Raw genomic sequence first — 19,804 nt, forward strand, 5'->3', positions numbered from 1 at the left:
ACACTAGATCGCGTGTTGGGGGGGCAGCGGGGGCAGCGGGGGCAGCGGGGACAGGGGGGCAGCGGGGACAGGGGGGCAGCGGGGACAGGGGGGCAGCGGGGACAGGGGGGCAGCGGGGACAGGGGGGCAGCGGGGACAGGGGGGGCAGCGGGGACAGGGGGGCAGCGGGGACAGGGGGGCAGCGGGGACAGGGGGGCAGCGGGGACAGGGGGGCAGCGGGGACAGGGGGGGAGCGGGGACAGGGGGGCAGCGGGGACAGGGGGGCAGCGGGACAGGGGGGGCAGCGGGGACAGGGGGCAGCGGGGACAGGGGGCAGCGGGGACAGGGGGCAGCGGGGACAGAGGGGGACAGAGGGGACAGAGGGGACAGAGGGGACAGAGGGGACAGAGGGGGCAGAGGGGGCAGAGGGGACAGAGGGGGCAGAGGGGACAGAGGGGGCAGAGGGGACAGAGGGGGCAGAGGGGGGAGAAGGGGGAGAGGGGGGAGAAGGGGGAGAGGGGGAGAAGGGGGGAGAGGGGGGGAGAAGGGGGCAGCGGGGGGAGAAGGGGGAGAGGGGGGAGAAGGGGGAGAGAGGGGAGAAGGGGGAGAAGGGGGGCAGCGGGGGGAGAAGGGGGCAGCGGGGGGAGAAGGGGGCAGCGGGGGGAGAGGGGCAGAGGGGGCAGAGGGGGGAGAGGGGGCAGAGGGGGGAGAGTGGGCAGTGGGGGCAGAGGGGGGAGAGGGGGCAGAGGGGGGAGAGTGGGCAGTGGGGGCAGCGGGGACAGAGGGGGCAGCGGGGGGAGATGCGGGGAGAGCGGGAGGGGGGGGAGAGGGGGAGAGGGGGAGAGGGGGAGGGGGGAGAGGCGGGAGAGGGGGAGAGGGGGAGAGGCGGTAGAGGGGGGAGAGGCGGGAGAGGGGGAGAGGCGGAAAGGGGGGAGAGGCGGGAGATGGGACAGAAGGGGGACAGAGGGGACAGAAGGGGGACAGAAGGGGGACAGAAGGGGGACAGAAGGGGGACAGAAGGGGGACAGAAGGGGGACAGAAGGGGGACAGAAGGGGGACAGAGGGGGCCAGAGGGGGCAGCGGGAGGCAGCGGGGACAGGGGGCAGCGGGGACAGGGGGGCAGCGGGGACAGAAGGGGGGCAGCGGGGACAGGGGGGGCAGAGGGGACAGGGAGGGCAGCGGGGACAGAGGGGGCAGAGGGTACAGAGGGGACAGAGGGGGCAGAGGGGACAGAGGGGCAGAGGGGACAGAGGGGGCAGAGGGGACAGAGGGGGCAGAGGGGACAGAAGGGGGACAGAGGGGACAGAAGGGGGACAGAGGGGGCTGCGGGGGGACAGAAGGGGGACAGAAGGGGGACAGAAGGGGGACAGAAGGGGGACAGAAGGGGGACAGAGGGGGGACAGAAGGGGGACAGAAGGGGGACAGAGGGGGGACAGAGGGGGGCAGCGGGGGGCAGCGGGGACAGAAGGGGGCAGCGGGGACAGAAGGGGGCAGCGGGGACAGAAGGGGGCAGCGGGGACAGAGGGGACAGCGGGGACAGAGGGGGGCAGCGGGGACAGAGGGGGGCAGCGGGGACAGAGGGGGCAGCGGGGGCAGAGGGGGCAGCGGGGGCAGAGGGGACAGAGGGGACAGAGGGGGCAGAGGGGACAGAGGGGGGAGAAGGGGGAGAGGGGGGAGAAGGGGGAGACGGGGGCAGCGGGGGGAGAGGGGGCAGAGGGGGGCAGCGGGGACAGAGGGGGCAGCGGGGACAGAGGGGGGCAGCGGGGACAGAGGGGACAGAGGGAGAGAGGCGGGAGAGGGGGGAGAGGCGGGAGAGGGGGGAGAGGCGGGAGAGGGGGGAGAGGGGGGAGAGGCGGGAGAGGCGGGAGATGGGACAGAAGGGGGACAGAGGGGACAGAAGGGGGACAAGGGGACAGAAGGGGGACAGAAGGGGGACGGAAGGGGGGCAGCGGGGGGGGCAGCGGGGACAGGGGGTGGCAGCGGGGACAGAGGGGGACAGAGGGGGACAGAGGGGGACAGAGGGGGACAGAGGGCGGGAGAGGCGGGAGAGGCGGGAGAGGCGGGAGAGGCGGGAGAGGCGGGAGAGGCGGGAGAGGCGGGAGAGGGTGGAGAGCGGGGAGAGGGTGGTGAGCGGGGAGAGGGGGGAGAGTGGGAGAGGGGGGAGAGGGGGGAGAGGGGGGAGAAGGGGGAGAAGGGGGAGAGGGGGGAGCGGAGGGGAGAGGGGGGGGTAGCGGGGGGGAGAGGGGGGTAGCGGGGGGGAGAGGTGGTAGCGGGGTGGGAGAGGGGGGTAGCGGGGGGGAGAGGGGGTAGCGGCGGGAGAGGGGGGTAGCGGCGGGAGAGGGGGTAGCGGCGGGAGAGGGGGGTAGCGGCGGGAGAGGGGGTAGCGGCGGGAGAGGGGGTAGCGGCGGGAGAGGGGGGTAGCGGCGGGAGAGGGGGTAGCGGCGGGAGAGGGGGTAGCGGCGGGAGAGGGGTTAGCGGCGGGAGAGGGGTTAGCGGCGGGAGAGGGGGGTAGCGGCGGGAGAGGGGGTAGCGGCGGGAGAGGGGGGTAGCGGCGGGAGAGGGGGGGTAGCGGCGGGAGAGGGGGGTAGCGGCGGGAGAGGGGGGTAGCGGCGGGGAGAGGGGGGGTAGCGGCGGGAGAGGGGACAGAGGGGACATAGGAGACAAAGGGGACATAGGAGACAGAGGGGACAGAGGGGACAGAGGGGACAGAGGGGACAGAGGGGACAGAGGGGACAGAGGGGGACAGAGGGGACAGAGGGGGACAGAGGGGGACAGAGGGGGACAGAGGGGGACAGAGGGGGACAGAGGGGGACACAGGGGGGAGAGGCGGGAGAGGCGGGAGAGGCGGGAGAGGCGGGAGAGGCGGGAGAGGCGGGAGAGGCGGGAGAGGCGGGAGAGGGGTGAGAGGGGTGAGAGGGGTGAGAGGGGGCAGCGGGGGGAGAGGGGGCAGTGCGGGGAGAGGGGGGAGAGGGGGGAGAGGGGGAGAGGGGGGAGAGGCGGGAGAGGGGGGAGAGGCGGGAGAGGCGGGAGAGGGGGGAGAGGGGGGAGAGGGGGGAGAGGGGGGAGAGGGGGAGAGGGGGGAGAGGGGGAGAGGGGGCAGAGGGGGGAGAGGGGGGAGAGGGGGAGAGGGGGAGAGGGGGGAGAGGGGGGAGAGGGGGAGAGGGGGGAGAAGGGGGAGAAGGGGGAGAGGGGGGTAGCGGGGGGGAGAGGGGAGTAGCGGGGGGGAGAGGGGGGGTAGCGGGGGGGAGGGAGGGGGTAGCGGGGTGGGAGAGGGGGTAGCGGGGGGAGAGGGGGTAGCGGCGGGAGAGGGGGGGTAGCGGCGGGAGAGGGGGGTAGTGGCGGGAGAGGGGGTAGCGGCGGGAGAGGGGGTAGCGGCGGGAGAGGGGGGTAGCGGCGGGAGAGGGGGGTAGCGGCGGGAGAGGGGGGTAGCGGCGGGAGAGGGGGGTAGCGGCGGGAGAGGGGGGTAGCGGCGGGAGAGGGGGGTAGCGGCGGGAGAGGGGGTAGCGGCGGGAGAGGGGGTAGCGGCGGGAGAGGGGGTAGCGGCGGGAGAGGGGGTAGCGGCGGGAGAGGGGGGTAGCGGCGGGAGAGGGGGGTAGCGGCGGGAGAGGGGACAGAGGGGACAGAGGGGACATAGGGGACAGAGGGGACAGAGGGGACAGAGGGGACAGAGGGGACAGAGGGGACAGAGGGGACAGAGGGGACAGAGGGGACAGAGGGGACAGAGGGGACAGAGGGGACAGAGGGGACAGAGGGGACAGAGGGGACAGAGGGGACAGAGGGGACAGAGGGGACAGAGGGGACAGAGGGGACAGAGGGGACAGAGGGGACAGAGGGGACAGGGGGGACAGAGGGGGACAGAGGGGGACAGAGGGGGACAGAGGGGGACACTGGGGGGGAGAGGCGGGAGAGGCGGGAGAGGCGGGAGAGGCGGGAGAGGCGGGAGAGGCGGGAGAGGGGTGAGAGGGGTGAGAGGGGTGAGAGGGGTGAGAGGGGGCAGCGGGGGGAGAGGGGGCAGCGGGGGGAGAGGGGGCAGTGCGGGGAGAGGGGGGAGAGGGGGGAGAGGGGGGAGAGGGGGAGAGGGGGAGAGGGGGGAGAGGGGGGAGAGGGGGGGAGAGGGGGGAGAGGGGGGAGAGGGGGGAGAGGCGGGAGAGGCGGGAGAGGGGTGAGAGGGGTGAGAGGGGTGAGAGGGGGCAGCGGGGGGAGAGGGGGCAGAGCGGGGAGAGGGGGCAGAGCGGGGAGAGGGGGGAGGGGGGAGAGGGGGGAGAGGGGGGGTGAGGGTGTGAGGGGGGAGAGGGGGAGAGGGGGGAGAGGGGGAGAGGGGGGGTAGCGGTGGGAGAGAGGGGGGTAGCGGGGGGGAGAGGGTGTAGCGGGGGGGAGAGGGGGTAGCGGGGGGGGAGAGGGGGGTAGCGGGGGGGAGAGGGGGGTAGCGGGGGGGGAGAGGGGGTAGCAGGGGAGCGAGAGGGGGTAGCAGGGGAGCGAGAGGGGGTAGCAGGGGAGCGAGAGGGGGTAGCAGGGGAGCGAGAGGGGGTAGCAGGGGAGCGAGAGGGGGTAGCAGGGGAGCGAGAGGGGGGTAGCAGGGGAGCGAGAGGGGGTAGCAGGGGAGCGAGAGGGGGTAGCAGGGGAGGGAGAGGGGGTAGCAGGGGAGCGAGAGGGGGTAGCAGGGGAGCGAGAGGGGGTAGCAGGGGAGCGAGAGGGGGTAGCAGGGGAGCGAGAGGGGGGTAGCAGGGGAGCGAGAGGGGGTAGCAGGGGAGCGAGAGGGGGTAGCAGGGGAGGAGAGAGGGGGTAGCAGGGGAGGGAGAGGGGGGGTAGCAGGGGAGGGAGAGGGGGTAGCAGGGGAGGGAGAGGGGGTAGCAGGGGAGGGAGAGGGGGTAGCAGGGGAGGGAGAGGGGGTAGCAGGGGAGGGAGAGGGGGGTAGCAGGGGAGCGAGAGGGGGTAGCAGGGGAGCGAGAGGGGGTAGCAGGGGAGCGAGAGGGGGTAGCAGGGGAGCGAGAGGGGGTAGCAGGGGAGCGAGAGGGGGTAGCAGGGGAGGGAGAGGGGGTAGCAGGGGAGCGAGAGGGGGGTAGCAGGGGAGCGAGAGGGGGTAGCAGGGGAGCGAGAGGGGGTAGCAGGGGAGCGAGAGGGGGTAGCAGGGGAGCGAGAGGGGGTAGCAGGGGAGCGAGAGGGGGTAGCAGGGGAGCGAGAGGGGGTAGCAGGGGAGGGAGAGGGGGGTAGCAGGGGAGGGAGAGGGGGTAGCAGGGGAGGGAGAGGGGTGTAGCGCAGGAGTTAGAGGGGTGTAGCGCAGGAGGGAGAGGGGTGAGGTGCGGGAGGGAGAGGGGTGAGGCGCGGGAGGGAGAGGGGGGTAGCGTGGTAGGGAGAGGGGGGTAGCGCGGTAGGGAGAGGGGTAGCGGGGGAGGAGGAGGGGTGAGGCGGGATGGGGTGGCGGGGGAGGGGTGAGGCGGGATGGGGTGGCGGGGGAGGGGTGAGGCGGGATGGTGTGGCCGGTGGGGGGAGGGGAGGAGAGGTGTGGGGGAGAGGGCGGAGAGGGGGGAGGGGGGAGAGGGAGACAGAGGCAGACAAATGCAAAGGTGATAAATACTGTGAGATGGTAGACAATGGTTGTGGTATAGAAAGAGTGAAGTAGACAAAGGCAGTGTGAGAGAAAGAGAGCGACAGAGTGGGAGAGCCGCAGAGTGGCAGTGCAACATAGTTGACATTGACAGAAAAATGCAAGAAAAAGAGTGAAGGAGACCGTACTAGTGGGTGGGGGTGAGGAATAAAAGGAAAGAGGGAGGGGAAGTGAGTGAGTGATAATTAGAGACAGTATATGACAGTGGTCTAGGGGTCAGTCTGCTTTCGACCGGTGAGCGGCGAGGACGTCTTGTTTACGTCCCGTCTGCAGAGTCGCGATCGCGCGTAGTTTGTTTACTTCCTCGCCGCAGCTAATAATCGCGTCCGTTAACACTGAGTCGCCATGGCTCATTCGTACAGAAAAGCTCCCATGAAGATCACCTTCCAGCCCGACTACGCACGACCACGCACGACCACGAGCCTTTGAAGTCGAACGATTCATCCGTGACGAAGTTCAAATACCAGCACAGCACATCTTCGGTATGCACCTATCCATCACAAGTAGCGTCGTTTACGTCAAGATGGTCGATGACGAGTTATGTCACGCAGTTGTGAACAAATGCGCGAACACTCTCAAGTTCACACACTCCGATGGTCACATCGGAGAGGTTACTGTTGACCATGCTGGACTAGGATTACGCACACTAAGAGTCTTCGAACTCCCTTTCGAAGTACCACCGGACGTCGTTACCTCAGTTTTCCGCCCTTATGGGACGGTAATTAGCCACGTGGCCGAAAAATGGAACATCTTCGAGACGTACCAGGTCCTCAACGGCGTCCGACAAGTGAAAATTGAATTAAAGAAACATGTGCCATCCTACTTAGTCATAGGTGGCTGTCGAGCAATAGTAATGTACGACGGACAACCTCGTACTTGTTCTGGTTGCGGCCAAGAGGGTCATGTGCGCTCGGCGTGTATTCAACGTCGGGTTACACAACTTCCATTACATGACACGACGCCACCTCCTACGCTCACGGCCCTCCCCCTCAATTACGCAGAGGTGACACGATCGACTGTCATGACAGACGGCAACCCCCCCGGAAGACAGGAAGCGTTAGAATGCGCGCCTGTCGCCGGTCCTGGATTGACCAACACGCAGAGGTTGCAGAACGCCGCCCATCGACTCCACATGAAGATTCGGACGAGAGAATGGAACTCGACGCTAGGGTTGTCCCGACCTCTGCCTTTCTACCTGAGGGGGATGCTATACGGGAGCCACAAGCTCTTTAGGACACAAACCCACGTCCGCAAACAAAGGTCACCCAGAAAACATAAAAAGCGACGTCGCACACCCTCAGACGATTGCCTCCAGCGGACGTCTTCTCCAGTTGACGACCGGACGGCCGACGAAAAGACGAAGAAAACTGATGACACGAGATCGCCCTCACCTGTCACTTTGTCTGATTTTGACAAACCCGATTCCGCTTTCTCGGGCGAACGGATGGCCAGCACATTACCCGCCGTTGGTACACAACCGGAAACAACTGCGGATTCACCCTTAGTCACTCAGCCCACAAGTGTTCTACCGCAGCCTCCGTTAACTTACGGACCTTGGGCGGATGACATTGAAGACGATTCTACGGCCGCTGTGGTGGATGAGGAGAGGGGTCTCTCCTCCCACAACTCGGCCCCTTCCGAGTAGCAACAGATGACGGCGCGGACGCGGCCAGCAGATCACAGGCCCCACCTCTTACGGCGACACTGACGGCGGCCTCCACCGCAGGAGACGATCTACAGACCTATTGCTTAACGACCATCAACATTAACACCATGCGAACACGTACAAAGTTGTCGCTGCTCCAAGACATGCTCAATGCTGCAGACGTTGACATTGTCTTTCTCCAAGAAGTCTTCGTCGCCGATTTCCCGGGTATGTATGGTTATACGGCTCATGTGTCCAAAGCCTCGCCAACTAACAGTGGAGTCGCAAACCTCCTCAGAGAGGGCCTCGAGGCGGACGAAGTCCGATATCTCCCCGACGCTAGAGGAATGGCCATAACGGTGCAAGGCGTCCGCTTTATCAATGTGTACGCCCCTTCCGGAACGAATCGCCGTAGTGACCGATCGCTCTTCTTCGCAGAAGGAATAGCACCCCTTTTTCAGGGCAGGAACGATGACTTGATATTAGGGGGCGATTTCAATTGCACCCAAGCACCTAAAGATCAGCTGCCACGCCATTCACCGTGCCCCGAACTTGGGACACTCATCGGCGATCTCCAGCTGGTAGATACATGGGAACATATTCGAGTAAATAGACCAGGATACACCCATTTCACGACTCACTCGCCTAGTCGCATCGATAGGATTTACGTCTCCCGTTCTCTCGCGGCAACGGTGAGTGACGCGGAGGTGTGGCCAGTAGCCTTTTCTGATCACGAGGCCTATATATGTGCCGTCACCCTTCGTCGCCAACGGGTGTGGCGCAGCCGACATCCCTGGAAATTAAACCTTGCTCATCTAGCTTCTCCGGATTGTCGGCGCGCCTTCGAAGACACGTGGAGTTTGTGCGTCCGCCGCCTCCCAACGTATCCTACGTCGATTAGTTGGTGGTTAACCTGCGCCAAGCCGGCCCTACGGCGAACCTTTATTACGTATGGTCGTGAGACTGCTGCTTGGAGGCGGCAGACCCTTGATTTTTATTTCACCGTCCTTCGCGAATGCGCCTCCTTGCCACCCACACTGGAACGACAGCTGACAGTTCAGCATGCGAAAGCACAGATCGTAGCCCATATGCGCCGCCACCTCGAAGGGACGATCGTCCGAGCGCGAACACAATACAGACTCGCAACGGAACGACCCACCATGTACCACGTCATCCGAGAAAGTAGACTGCGAAGACGGGCGCTGATACATGCCGTCACCACTGAGGACGGCCGTCGTCACACCACACAACGCGATTGCTGCAGCCTTCTTCGACCATTACGCACGACTTTATTCTGCTCAATGTTCCGACCCGACGACGGTGACAGCAGTCTCACAACTGGTTTACGGCGTTGTCCCACAGGATTTACAAACTGAATTATTGAACGACATTACGGAAGACGAAGTTATCGACGCCATCGGTTAAGGAGCGGCGAATAAATCTCCTGGCCCGGACGGGCTCCCTGTGGAGATTTATAGAACTTTCTATTATTTACTGGCTCCCAAGTTAACAGACATCTGTTGGGAACTTACGTCCCCCACGGTGCCGCTCCCTGCGACCTTCGTAGAAGGAATAATTATACCGGTTCACAAACCTAAAGGTGGGGCTCGAATACAAGATTACCGCCCGCTAACACTCGTCAACTGCGACATGAAGAATTCACCAGACTGTTAGCAAAGCGTCTACGACCGACCCTACCTTACGTCATCTCATCAGATCAGATTTCCCTAGGGGGTATCAACAACATCCACACATCTCAAGTGCAGATAGTGTTGAGGATCAGTGGACAAAGTTCAAAACCATGGTACAATATGCGTTAGATGAGTATGTGCCAAGCAAGATCGTAAGAGATGGAAAAGAGCCACCGTGGTACAACAACCGAGTTAGAAAACTGCTGCGGAAGCAAAGGGAACTTCACAGCAAACATAAACATAGCCAAAGCCTTGCAGACAAACAAAAATTACGCGAAGCGAAATGTAGTGTGAGGAGGGCTATGCGAGAGGCTTTCAATGAATTCGAAAGTAACGTTCTATGTACTGACTTGGCAGAAAATCCTAAGAAATTTTGGTCCTATGTCAAAGCGGTAGGTGGATCAAAACAAAATGTCCAGACACTCTGTGACCAAAATGGTACTGAAACAGAGGATGACAGACTAAAGGCCGAATTACTAAATGTCTTCTTCCAAAGCTGTTTCACAGAGGAAGACTGCACTGTGCTTCCTTCTCTAGATTGTCGCACAGTTGACAAAATGGTAGATATCGAAGTAGAAGACAGAGGGATAGAGAAACAATTAAAATCGCTCAAAAGAGGTAAGGCCGCTGGTCCTGATGGGATACCAGTTCGATTTTACACAGAGTACGCGAAGGAACTTGCCCCCCTTCTTGCAGCGGTGTACCGTAGGTCTCTAGAAGAGCGAAGCGTTCCAAAGGATTGGAAAAGGGCACAGGTCATCCCCGTTCTCAAGAAGGGACGTCGAACAGATGTGCAGAACTATAGACCTATATCTCTAACGTCCATCAGTTGTAGAATTTTGGAACACGTATTATGTTCGAGTATAATGTCTTTTCTGGAGACTAGAAATCTACTCTGTAGGAATCAGCATGGGTTTCGAAAAAGACGGTCGTGTGAAACCCAGCTCGCGCTATTCGTCCACGAGACTCAGAGGGCCTTAGACACGGGTTCACAGGTAGATGCCGTGTTTCTTGACTTCCGCAAGGCGTTTGACACAGTTCCCCACAGTCGTTTAATGAACAAAGCAAGAGCATACGGACTATCAGATCAATTGTGTGATTGGATAGAGGAGTTCTTAGATAACAGAACGCAGCATGTCATTCTCAATGGAGAGAAGTCTTCCGAAGTAAGAGTGATTTCAGGTGTGCCGCAGGGGAGTGTCATAGGACCGTTGCTATTCACAATATACATAAATGACCTGGTGGATGACATCGGAAGTTCACTGAGGCTTTTTGCAGATGATGCTGTGGTGTATCGAGAGGTTGCAACAATGGAAAATTGTACTGAAATGCAGGAGGATCTGCAGCGAATTGACGCATGGTGCACGGAATGGCAATTGAATCTCAATGTAGAGAAGTGTAATGTGATGCGAATACATAGAAAGATAGGTCCCTTATCATTTAGCTACAAAATAGCAGGTCAGCAACTGGAAGCAGTTAATTCCATAAATTATCTGGGAGTACGCATTAGGAGTGATTTAAAATGGAATGATCATATAAAGTTGATCGTCGGTAAAGCAGATGCCAGACTGAGATTCATTGGAAGAATCCTAAGGAAATGCAATCCGACAACAAAGGAAGTAGGTTACAGTACGCTTGTTCGCCCAATGCTTGAATACTGCTCAGCAGTGTGGGATCCGCACCAGGTAGGGTTGATAGAAGAGATAGAGAAGATCCAACGGAGAGCAGCGCGCTTCGTTACAGGATCATTTAGTAATTGCGAAAGCGTTACGGAAATGATAGATAAACTCCAGTGGAAGACTCTGCAGGAGAGACGCTCAGTAGCTCGGTACGGGCTTTTGTTGAAGTTTCGAGAACATACCTTCACCGAAGAGTCAAGCAGTATATTGCTCCCTCCTACGTATATCTCGCGAAGAGACCATGAGGATAAAATCAGAGAGATTAGAGCCCACACAGAAGCATACCGACAATCCTTCTTTCCACGTACAATACGAGACTGGAATAGAAGGGAGAACCGATAGAGGTACTCAGGGTACCCTCCGCCACACACCGTCAGGTGGCTTGCGGAGTACGGATGTAGATGTAGATGTAGCACTGTGTCGATACCGTGACTTAATAGCCCTAGCCAGGGCACGCCGCATCCCGGGAGCGCTGGCATCACTAGATTTTAGCCAAGCTTTTGATCGAGTGGATCACGCGTACCTAACGTCCGTTCTCCAGCATATGCAGTACCCGCATCAATTCACAGACGTCGTGATGCGCCTCCTCCGAGCGGCGACTTCCAAAGTGCTCGTTAACGGGCGTCTCTCGCAGTCCCTCGCGATTTTCCGCTCCGTGCGTCAAGGCTGCCCCTTCTCGACGTTACTATATGCTCTGGCACTGGAACCGCTCCTCTGTGGCCTCCGTCAACGCCTCACCGGTCTTACCCTACGTGACGTCACATTTCACTGTACAGCATATGTAGACGACCTGGTTCTCGTGTTCCGCAATCGCGACGATGTCAACAGAGCACTAGAATGGATTACCACGAACGGTGTGGCTTCCGGCAGCTGCCTCAACGTCGCCAAATCCGTCGCCATGGCCATAGGAGACGGGTTGACCCCAGCGTGTGTCCAACCCCTACAGCTTCGTGGCACTATCAAATGTCTCGGAATAGAGTTTCACGACGACATACGGCGCACTGAGGCTCTTAACTACCGCCGCTTATTACAACGAATTCGGGTCCAGATCTTCTACCTTCGTCTGCGGACCCTGGACATTCTCCAAAGGACACACTTCGTCAATGTTTACCTCGCATCGCGCCTTCCACACATAGCGCGTGTTCTCCCAATACCGTTACTGATGGCTCGGCGTCTATTAGCGGCATTCGGAGCCTACGTCAGTACAGGCATGCTCTTCAAAGTCAGTTATGAGTCACTGACCCTTCCCCCAGAAAGGGGAGCTCTTGGTCTAGTCCATGTCCACGACAGAGCTGTGGCCCTGTATGTCAGCTCACACATCAAGCTGTGGCGCCACCACCCGGAAAGTTTGACAGGTTTGCTGTTGGAGTCCTTAGCTCCGCCCTCCCTTATGCCCCCACTGACGACGCAAGACATACCCCAACCCTTCTACTACTTCGGGAACTTTTACATTGAACACAGCTATGTCTGTATCACAGTATCACCGACGAAACAGGCGTCAGCGCGGGATATATATCATGTCCTACAGCAGAGGCGCGCACCAAACATTGCGGAGACCAAAAGCCCTCAGGTTAATTGGAAGGTGGTGTGGAAGACGATTCACGCGGTTCCACTGGACACTGCCGTCCGATCCACATGGTACATCACAGTCAATGGTAAACAGATCACCCGATCACGCCTCCACAAGATAACATGGCGGAATCGCCTCTCTGCGTAGACTGCGGGATACCAGACACGGACGGACGTCTCACATGTGGCGCGGCAGGAGACGTATGGCGCTTGGTGCGACAAATTTTGTCGTATTTGCTACGAGTGACTCCGGAACACATTACACCTGGGTTTCTACTATTTCCGGATCAACAGTATTTCCCGCGCGCCAAGACCAACGCTGTCACGTGGATCCGTGCGCATGCGGTACACTACTTATTTCACGATGGACCTAAAGATGTATTCGACTTTTGGAACTACCTACAAGAACGCCATTGCAAGATCGTACGGAACCCAAAATACAGACAGTATTTTTCTAATTACTTAGGGAGTGCCTTTTTTTTTTTTTTTACTCAGAGCACGATGCGGAGCAAGATACATTTATTTTTGTTGTGGTATAAAGTAAAACCACATTAACTTTGTATTAAAAACAGTAAATAAAAATAAATAATGATTCCCACAAAAGATTTCCCCCTCCCATCCCTGATTCCTTAACGGATGAGGGACACACTGTGACCAGGCCTCGGGTTACGACCCCTGATCACTCTGCCTTCTCCGCCCTCCCCCCCCCCTCCTAAAAAAAGAAAAAAAGAGGTCCTTGGGGGGGGGGGGGGGGAAGGCGCTGCGTTCAGGTCGCAGTCCACTTCTGTGCGCATGGGTTCGAATCCCACTTCTGACAAAAAAAAGAAGGGTAGCGTCTTTGATCCAAACGTCTTCGGACCCGGGTTCGATCCCCGCCGCTGCCTAAATTTTGATAAATAATCAGCATTGGCAGCCGAAAACTTCCGGCATAAGAAGTCAGCCTCATTCTGCCAACGGCCTTGTCAAAGAGGCCGGAGGAGCGGATAGATGTTCAGGGCACTCTCTTGTCCTAGGGGTGGGAAATTGCCCCTAAAGGCGGAAGAATCAGCAATGATCAACGACATGAGGATGCAGAAGGCAATGGAAACCACTGCATTAAAGACACGTAACGTGTATCCGCAGGACATGTGGCCTGTAGTTGAAGAAGTGTCATGATGATCTCTCCATTGGCAAAAGATTCCGGAATAGTCTCCCATTCGGATCTCCGGGAGGGGACTGCCAAGGGGGAGGTTACCATGAGAGAAAGATTGAATAATCAACGAAAGGATAATGTTCTACGAATCGGGGCGTGGAATGTCAGAAGCTTGAACGTGATAGGGAAACTAGAAAATCTGAAAAGGGAAATGCAAAGGCTCAATCTAGATATAGTAGGGGTCAGTGAAGTGGAAGGAAGACAAGGATTTCTGCTCAGATGAGTATCGGGTAATATCAACAGCAGCAGAAAATGGTATAACAGGTGTAGGATTCGTTATGATTGGGAAGGTAGGGCAGAGGGTGTGTTACTGTGAACAGTTCAGTGACTGGGTTGTTCTAACCAGAATCGACAGCAGACCAACACCGACAACGATAGTTCAGGTATACATGCCGACGTCGCAAGCTGAAGAACAGATAGAAAAAGTGTATGAGGATATTGAAAGGGTAATGCAGTATGTAAAGCGAGACGAAAATCTAATAGTCATGGGCGACTGGAATGCAGTTGTAGGGTAAAGAGTAGAAGAAAAGGTTACAGGAGAATGTGGGCTTGGGACAAGGAATGAAAGAGGAGAAAGACTAACTGAGTTCTGTAACAAGTTTCAGCTAGTAATAGCGAATACCCTGTTCAAGAATCACAAGAGGAGGAGGTATACTTGGAAAAGGCCGGGAGATACGGGAAGATTTCAATTAGATTACATCATTATCAGACAGAGATTCCGAAATCAGATACTGGATTGTAAGGCGTACCCAGGAGCAGATATAGACTCAGATCACAGTATAGTAGTGATGAAGAGTAGGCTGAAGTTCATTAGTCAGGAAGAATCAATACGCAAAGAAGTAGGATATGGAAGTTCTAAGAAATGGCGAGATACGTTTGAAATTCTCTAACGCTATAGATACAGCAATAAGGAATAGCGCAGTAGGCAGCACAGTTGAAGAGGAATGGACATCTCTAAAAAGGGCCATCACAGAAGTTGGGAAGGAAAACATAGGTACAAAGAAGGCAGCTGCGAAGAAACCATGGGTAACAGAAGAAATACTTCAGTTGACTGATGATAGGAGGAAGTACAAACATGTTCCGGGAAAATCATGAATACAGAAATACAAGTCGCTGAGGAATGAAATAAATAGGAAGTGCAGGGAAGCTAAGACGAAATGGCTGCAGGAAAAATGTGAAGACATCGAAAAAGATATGATTGTCGGAAGGACAGACTCAGCATACAGGAAAGTCAAAACAACCTTTGGTGACATTAAAAGCAACGGTGGTAACATTAAGAGTGCAACAGGAATTCCAATGTTAAATGCAGAGGAGAGAGCAGATAGGTGGAAAGAATACATTGAAAGCCTCTATGAGGGTGATGATTTGTCTGATGTGATAGAAGAAGAAACAGGAGTCGATTTAGAAGAGATAGGGGACCCAGTATTAGAATCGGAATTTAAAAGAGCTTTGGAGGACTTACGGTCAAATAAGGCAGAAGGAATAGATAGCATTCCATCAGAATTTCTAAAATCGTTAGGGGAAGTGGCAACAAAACGACTATTCACGTTGGTGTGTAGAATATATGAGTCTGGCGACATACCATTTGACTTTCGGAAAAGCATCGTTCACGCAATTCCGAAGACGGCAAGAGCTGACAAGTGCGAGAATTATCGCACAATCAGCTTAACAGCTCATGCATCGAAGCTGCTTGCAAGAATAATATACAGAAGAATGGAAAAGAAAATTGAGAATGCGCTAGGTGACGATCAGTTTGGCTTTAGGAAAAGTAAAGGCACGAGAGAGGCAATTCTGACGTTACGGCTAATAATGGAAGCAAGGCTCAAGAAAAATCAAGACACGTTCATAGGATTTGTCGATCTGGAAAAAGCGTTCGACAATATAAAATGGTGCAAGCTGTTCGAGATTCTGAAAAAAGTAGGGGTAAGCTATAGGGAGAGACGGGTCATGTGCAATATGTACAACAACCAAGAGGGAATAATAAGAGTGGACGATCAAGAACTAAGTGCTCCTATTAAGAACGGTGTAAGACAAGGCTGTAGCCTTTCGCCCCTACTCTTCAATCTGTACATCGAGGAAGCAATGATGGAAATAAAAGAAAGGGTCAGGAGCGGAATTAAAATACAAGGTGAAAGGATATCAATGATTCGATTCGCTGGTGACATTGCTATCCTGAGTGAAAGTGAAGAAGAATTAAATGATCTGCTGAACGGAATGAACAGTCTAATGAGTACACAGTATGGTTTGAGAGTAAATCGGAGAAAGACTAAGGTAATGAGAAGTAGTAGAAATGAGAACAGCGAGAAACTTAACATCAGGATTGATGGTCACGAAGTCAATGAAGTTAAGGAATTCTGCTACCTAGGCAGTAAAATAACCAATGTCGGACGGAGCAAGGAGGACATCGAAAACAGACTCGCTATGGCAAAAAAGGCATTTCTGGCCAAGAGAAGTCTACTAATATCAAATACCGGCCTTAATCTGAGGAAGAAATTTCTGAGGATGTACGTCTGGAGTACAGCATTGTATGGTAGTGAACATGGACTGTGGGAAAACCGGAACAGAAGAGAATCGAAGCATTTGAGATGTGGTGCTATAGGCGACTGTTGAAAATTAGGTCGACTGATAAGGTAAGGAATGAGGAGGTTCTACGCAGAATCGGAGAGGAAAGGAATATGTGGAAAACACTGATTAGGAGAAGGGACAGGATGATAGGACATCTGCCATGACATGATGGAATGACTTCCATGGTACTAGATGGAGCTGTAGAGGGCAAACTCTGTACAGGAAGACAGAGACTGGAATACGCCAAGCAAATAATTGAGGACGTAGGTTGCCAGTGCTACTCTGAGATGAAGAGGTTAGCACAGGAAAGGAATTCGTGGCGGGCCGCATCAAACCAGTCAGTAGACTGATGACCCAAAAAATATGAGAGTGACAAAGAGGTAAAGAGCGATATTGACAGTGAGAAGAGACAGGAAGGAAGGAAGGAAGGAAGGAAGGAAGGAAGGAAGGAATGAGATGTTAGCAGTAAGAGAGAGCAAGAGGGTCAGTGAGTCAGTGAGAGGAGACAGTACTACTACTACTAGTAGTAGTAGTAGTAGTAGTATAGAAAGGAGGAAACTTTGGCTGTAACACAGGAATCAGTACAGGGAAACAAACAGATACTGACAATGAGTTGGGATAAGTGAGTGAGTGAGTGAGTGAGTGAGTAAATGAGCGAGCGAGCGACTGAGAAAGAGAAACTGGGAATGGGTGTGTATGATCGACTTACAGAGATGGACTAATGGGTGTGAGTAAGTTACAAAGAGGGAAGCTTGCGGGAGTTTGAGGTGAGTTGCACGTTAAAAAAAAAGGGGGGTTGGTTGGGTGTGGGATTGAAGGGACCAGACTGCTAAGGTCATCGGTCCCTTGTTCCACGATAAAACCACACGAAATAAAAACTGTCAGTCGTTAAAAACGGAGAACTGAGACAAGGGACGACACAATACAAGAAAGACAGACAAAGACCAGACAAACGGAACTAAAATCACACCGGGTGTGAAGGTGGTTGGCCGACCATGAAAATAAGGAAAAGCCAACCACCAAATGACATTAAACCCACAGTTTAAAACCACAGGCCAAAGGCCCAAGTCAATACAGGAAATAGAAGGACAAACACTCAAATCATACGATAAAAACCCCCTGCCCGAATAAAACTCAACACGAGGTCCGCCATAGCAACGTCATCACATAAAAGGGCAGGGAGGGTATCAGGCAGCGCAAACGTCTGCCTGAGTCCTGTTAAAAGCGGGCAGTCCACCAAAATGTGGACCACCGTCAGAGCTGCCCCGCAGCGACATAGCGGTGGGTCCTCCCGGCGCAACAAATGGCCGTGCGTCAGCCACGTGTGGCCAACGTGCAGCCGGCAGAGGACGACAGAGTCCTTCCGAGAGGCCCGCATGGAGGAGCGCCACACACCGGTCGTCTCCTTCACCGCCCGAAGTTTGTTGGGCGTGGGCAGGGTGCGCCACTCGTCACCCCAGGCACCAAGCACTTTCTGGCGCAAAAGCGACAGGTCACACTCCATAAGGCCGAGTTCCAGAGCCGGTGAACTCACTGCCTGTTTAGCCAGCGTGTCAACCCGCTCATTGCCTGGGATGCCGACATGACCTGGGGTCCAAACAAAGACTACGGAGCGGCCGCAACGGGCAAAAGCATGGAGCGACTCGTGGATGGCCATCACCAGACGGGGACGAGGAAAGCACTGGTCAAGAGCTCGTAAACCACTCAGGGAGTCACTACAGATGACAAAGGACTCACCTGAGCGGGAGCGGGCGCGATAGATGGCAACCAACTCGGCAGTGTATACACTGTTCCCGGGTGCCAGCGACCGTTGCTCACAATGATCCTCTAGAGTAAGAGCGTAACCAGTGCGACCAGAGACCATCGAACCGTCGGTATAGGCCACGGCAGATCCGGGAAACTCGGCAAGGAGAGAAACAAAGCGGCGGCGGAGGGCCGGAGGAGGGACCGAGTCTTTCGGACCCTGTGCCAAATCCAGCCGAATGCATGGTCGGCGCACACACCAAGGGGGCAGACGGAGATTGGCCCGGAAAACAGGCGGGAGAGGAAAAAACTCAATCCCACACAGTAGAGCCCGGATGCGAACCGCGATCGTACACCCTGACCGGGGCCGCCTGTCTGGAAGATGGACGATCGAGTGCGGGAACAGGAGACGGTAGTTGGGATGCCCTGGCAAGCTACAAACGTGGGCAGCATAAGCGGCCAGAAGTCGGTCGCGCCGGATCCGCAATGGAGGAACACCAGCCTCCACAAGTAAGCTGTCAACAGGGCTTGTCCGAAAGGCTCCTGTGGCGAGTCGGATCCCGCAGTGATGGATGGGATCCAGCAATTGCAACGCTGATGGCGATGCCGAACCATAAGCCACACACCCATAATCAAGGCGGGACTGGATCAGCGCTTGATACAGTCGGAGAAGGGTGGACCGATCGGCACCCCATCCAGTGTGGCTAAGGCAACGGAGAGCGTTTAAATGCCGCCAGCATGTTTGTTTAAGCTGCCTAATATGAGGCAGCCAAGTCAACCGGGCATCAATTACCAGTCCCAAGAACCGATGCGTCTCTACCACAGCAAGAGGTTCACCGTCAAGGTAAAAGCGTGGCTCAGGGTGAACCGTGCGACGCCGGCAGAAATGCATAACGCAGGTCTTAGCGGCCGAAAACTGGAAGCCGTGCGCTACAGCCCACGACTGCGCCTTGCGGATAGCGCCCTGCAGCTGGCGCTCAGCAACTGCAATGCCAGCGGAGCTGTAGTAGAGGCAGAAGTCGTCTGCATACAACGAAGCTGCGACGGACGATCCCACCGCCTCAGCGAGCCCATTGATCTCAATTAAAAACAGGGAGACACTGAGGACAGACCCCTGTGGGACCCCGTTCTCCTGGACCCGGGAGGAACTATGGGACGCAGCAACTTGCACGCGGAAGGAACGAGACGACAGAAAATTCTGAATAAAAATCGGGAGCGGGCCCCTAAGACCCCACCCATGAAGTGTGGCCAAGATGTGATATCGCCAAGTCGTATCGTACGCCTTCCGCATGTCGAAGAAGACGGCAACCAGATGTTGGCGGCGTGCAAAGGCTGTACGGACGGCAGACTCTAGGGAGACCAGATTATCGACGGCAGAGCGGCCTTTACGGAACCCACCCTGAGACGGAGCCAGAAGGCCTCGAAACTCGAGGAGCCAACTCAACCTCCGGCTCACCATACGTTCTAGCAACTTGCAAAGAACGTTGGTGAGGCTTATGGGGCGGTAGCTGTCCACCTCCAGCGGGTTCTTGCCAGGTTTCAACACGGGGAGGACGATGCTTTCTCGCCATTGAGACGGGAACACACCCTCAACCCAGATGCGGTTGAAAACATCTAGGAGGCGTCGCTGGCAATTCACAGAGAAGTGTTTCAGCATCTGGCTGTGGATGCGGTCTGGCCCAGGAGCCGTATCAGGGCAAGCAGATAGTGCACTCTGGAATTCCCAGTCGCTGAAAGGAGCATTGTACGACTCCGCGTGGCGCGTGTGAAAGGAAAGCCTCCAACTTTCCAACCGCTCTTTCCGGGAGCGGAAGGCCAGTGGGTAATTCGTAGATGCGGAACACTGAGCAAAATGCGCTGCTAACCAGTCCGCAATCGTGTCGGAGTCAGTACACACCACTCCATTCAGCGAAAGCCCAGGGACAGAGACAGGCGGCCGATAGCCATGGAGTCGCCTAATCTTAGCCCAAACCTGCGATGCAGAGGTACGGACGCCAATGGTGGAAACATACCGTTCCCAGCACTCCTGCTTCCGTTGGCGAATAAGGCGTCGGGCACGGGCACGGAGCTGTTTAAAAACGATGAGGTTCTCCAAGGACGGGTGCCGCTTATGGCGTTGAAGAGCCCGCCGGCGAT

The sequence above is a fragment of the Schistocerca gregaria genome, chromosome 9 (genome assembly GCF_023897955.1).
Source record: "Schistocerca gregaria isolate iqSchGreg1 chromosome 9, iqSchGreg1.2, whole genome shotgun sequence".
Lineage (NCBI taxonomy): Eukaryota > Metazoa > Arthropoda > Insecta > Orthoptera > Acrididae > Schistocerca > Schistocerca gregaria.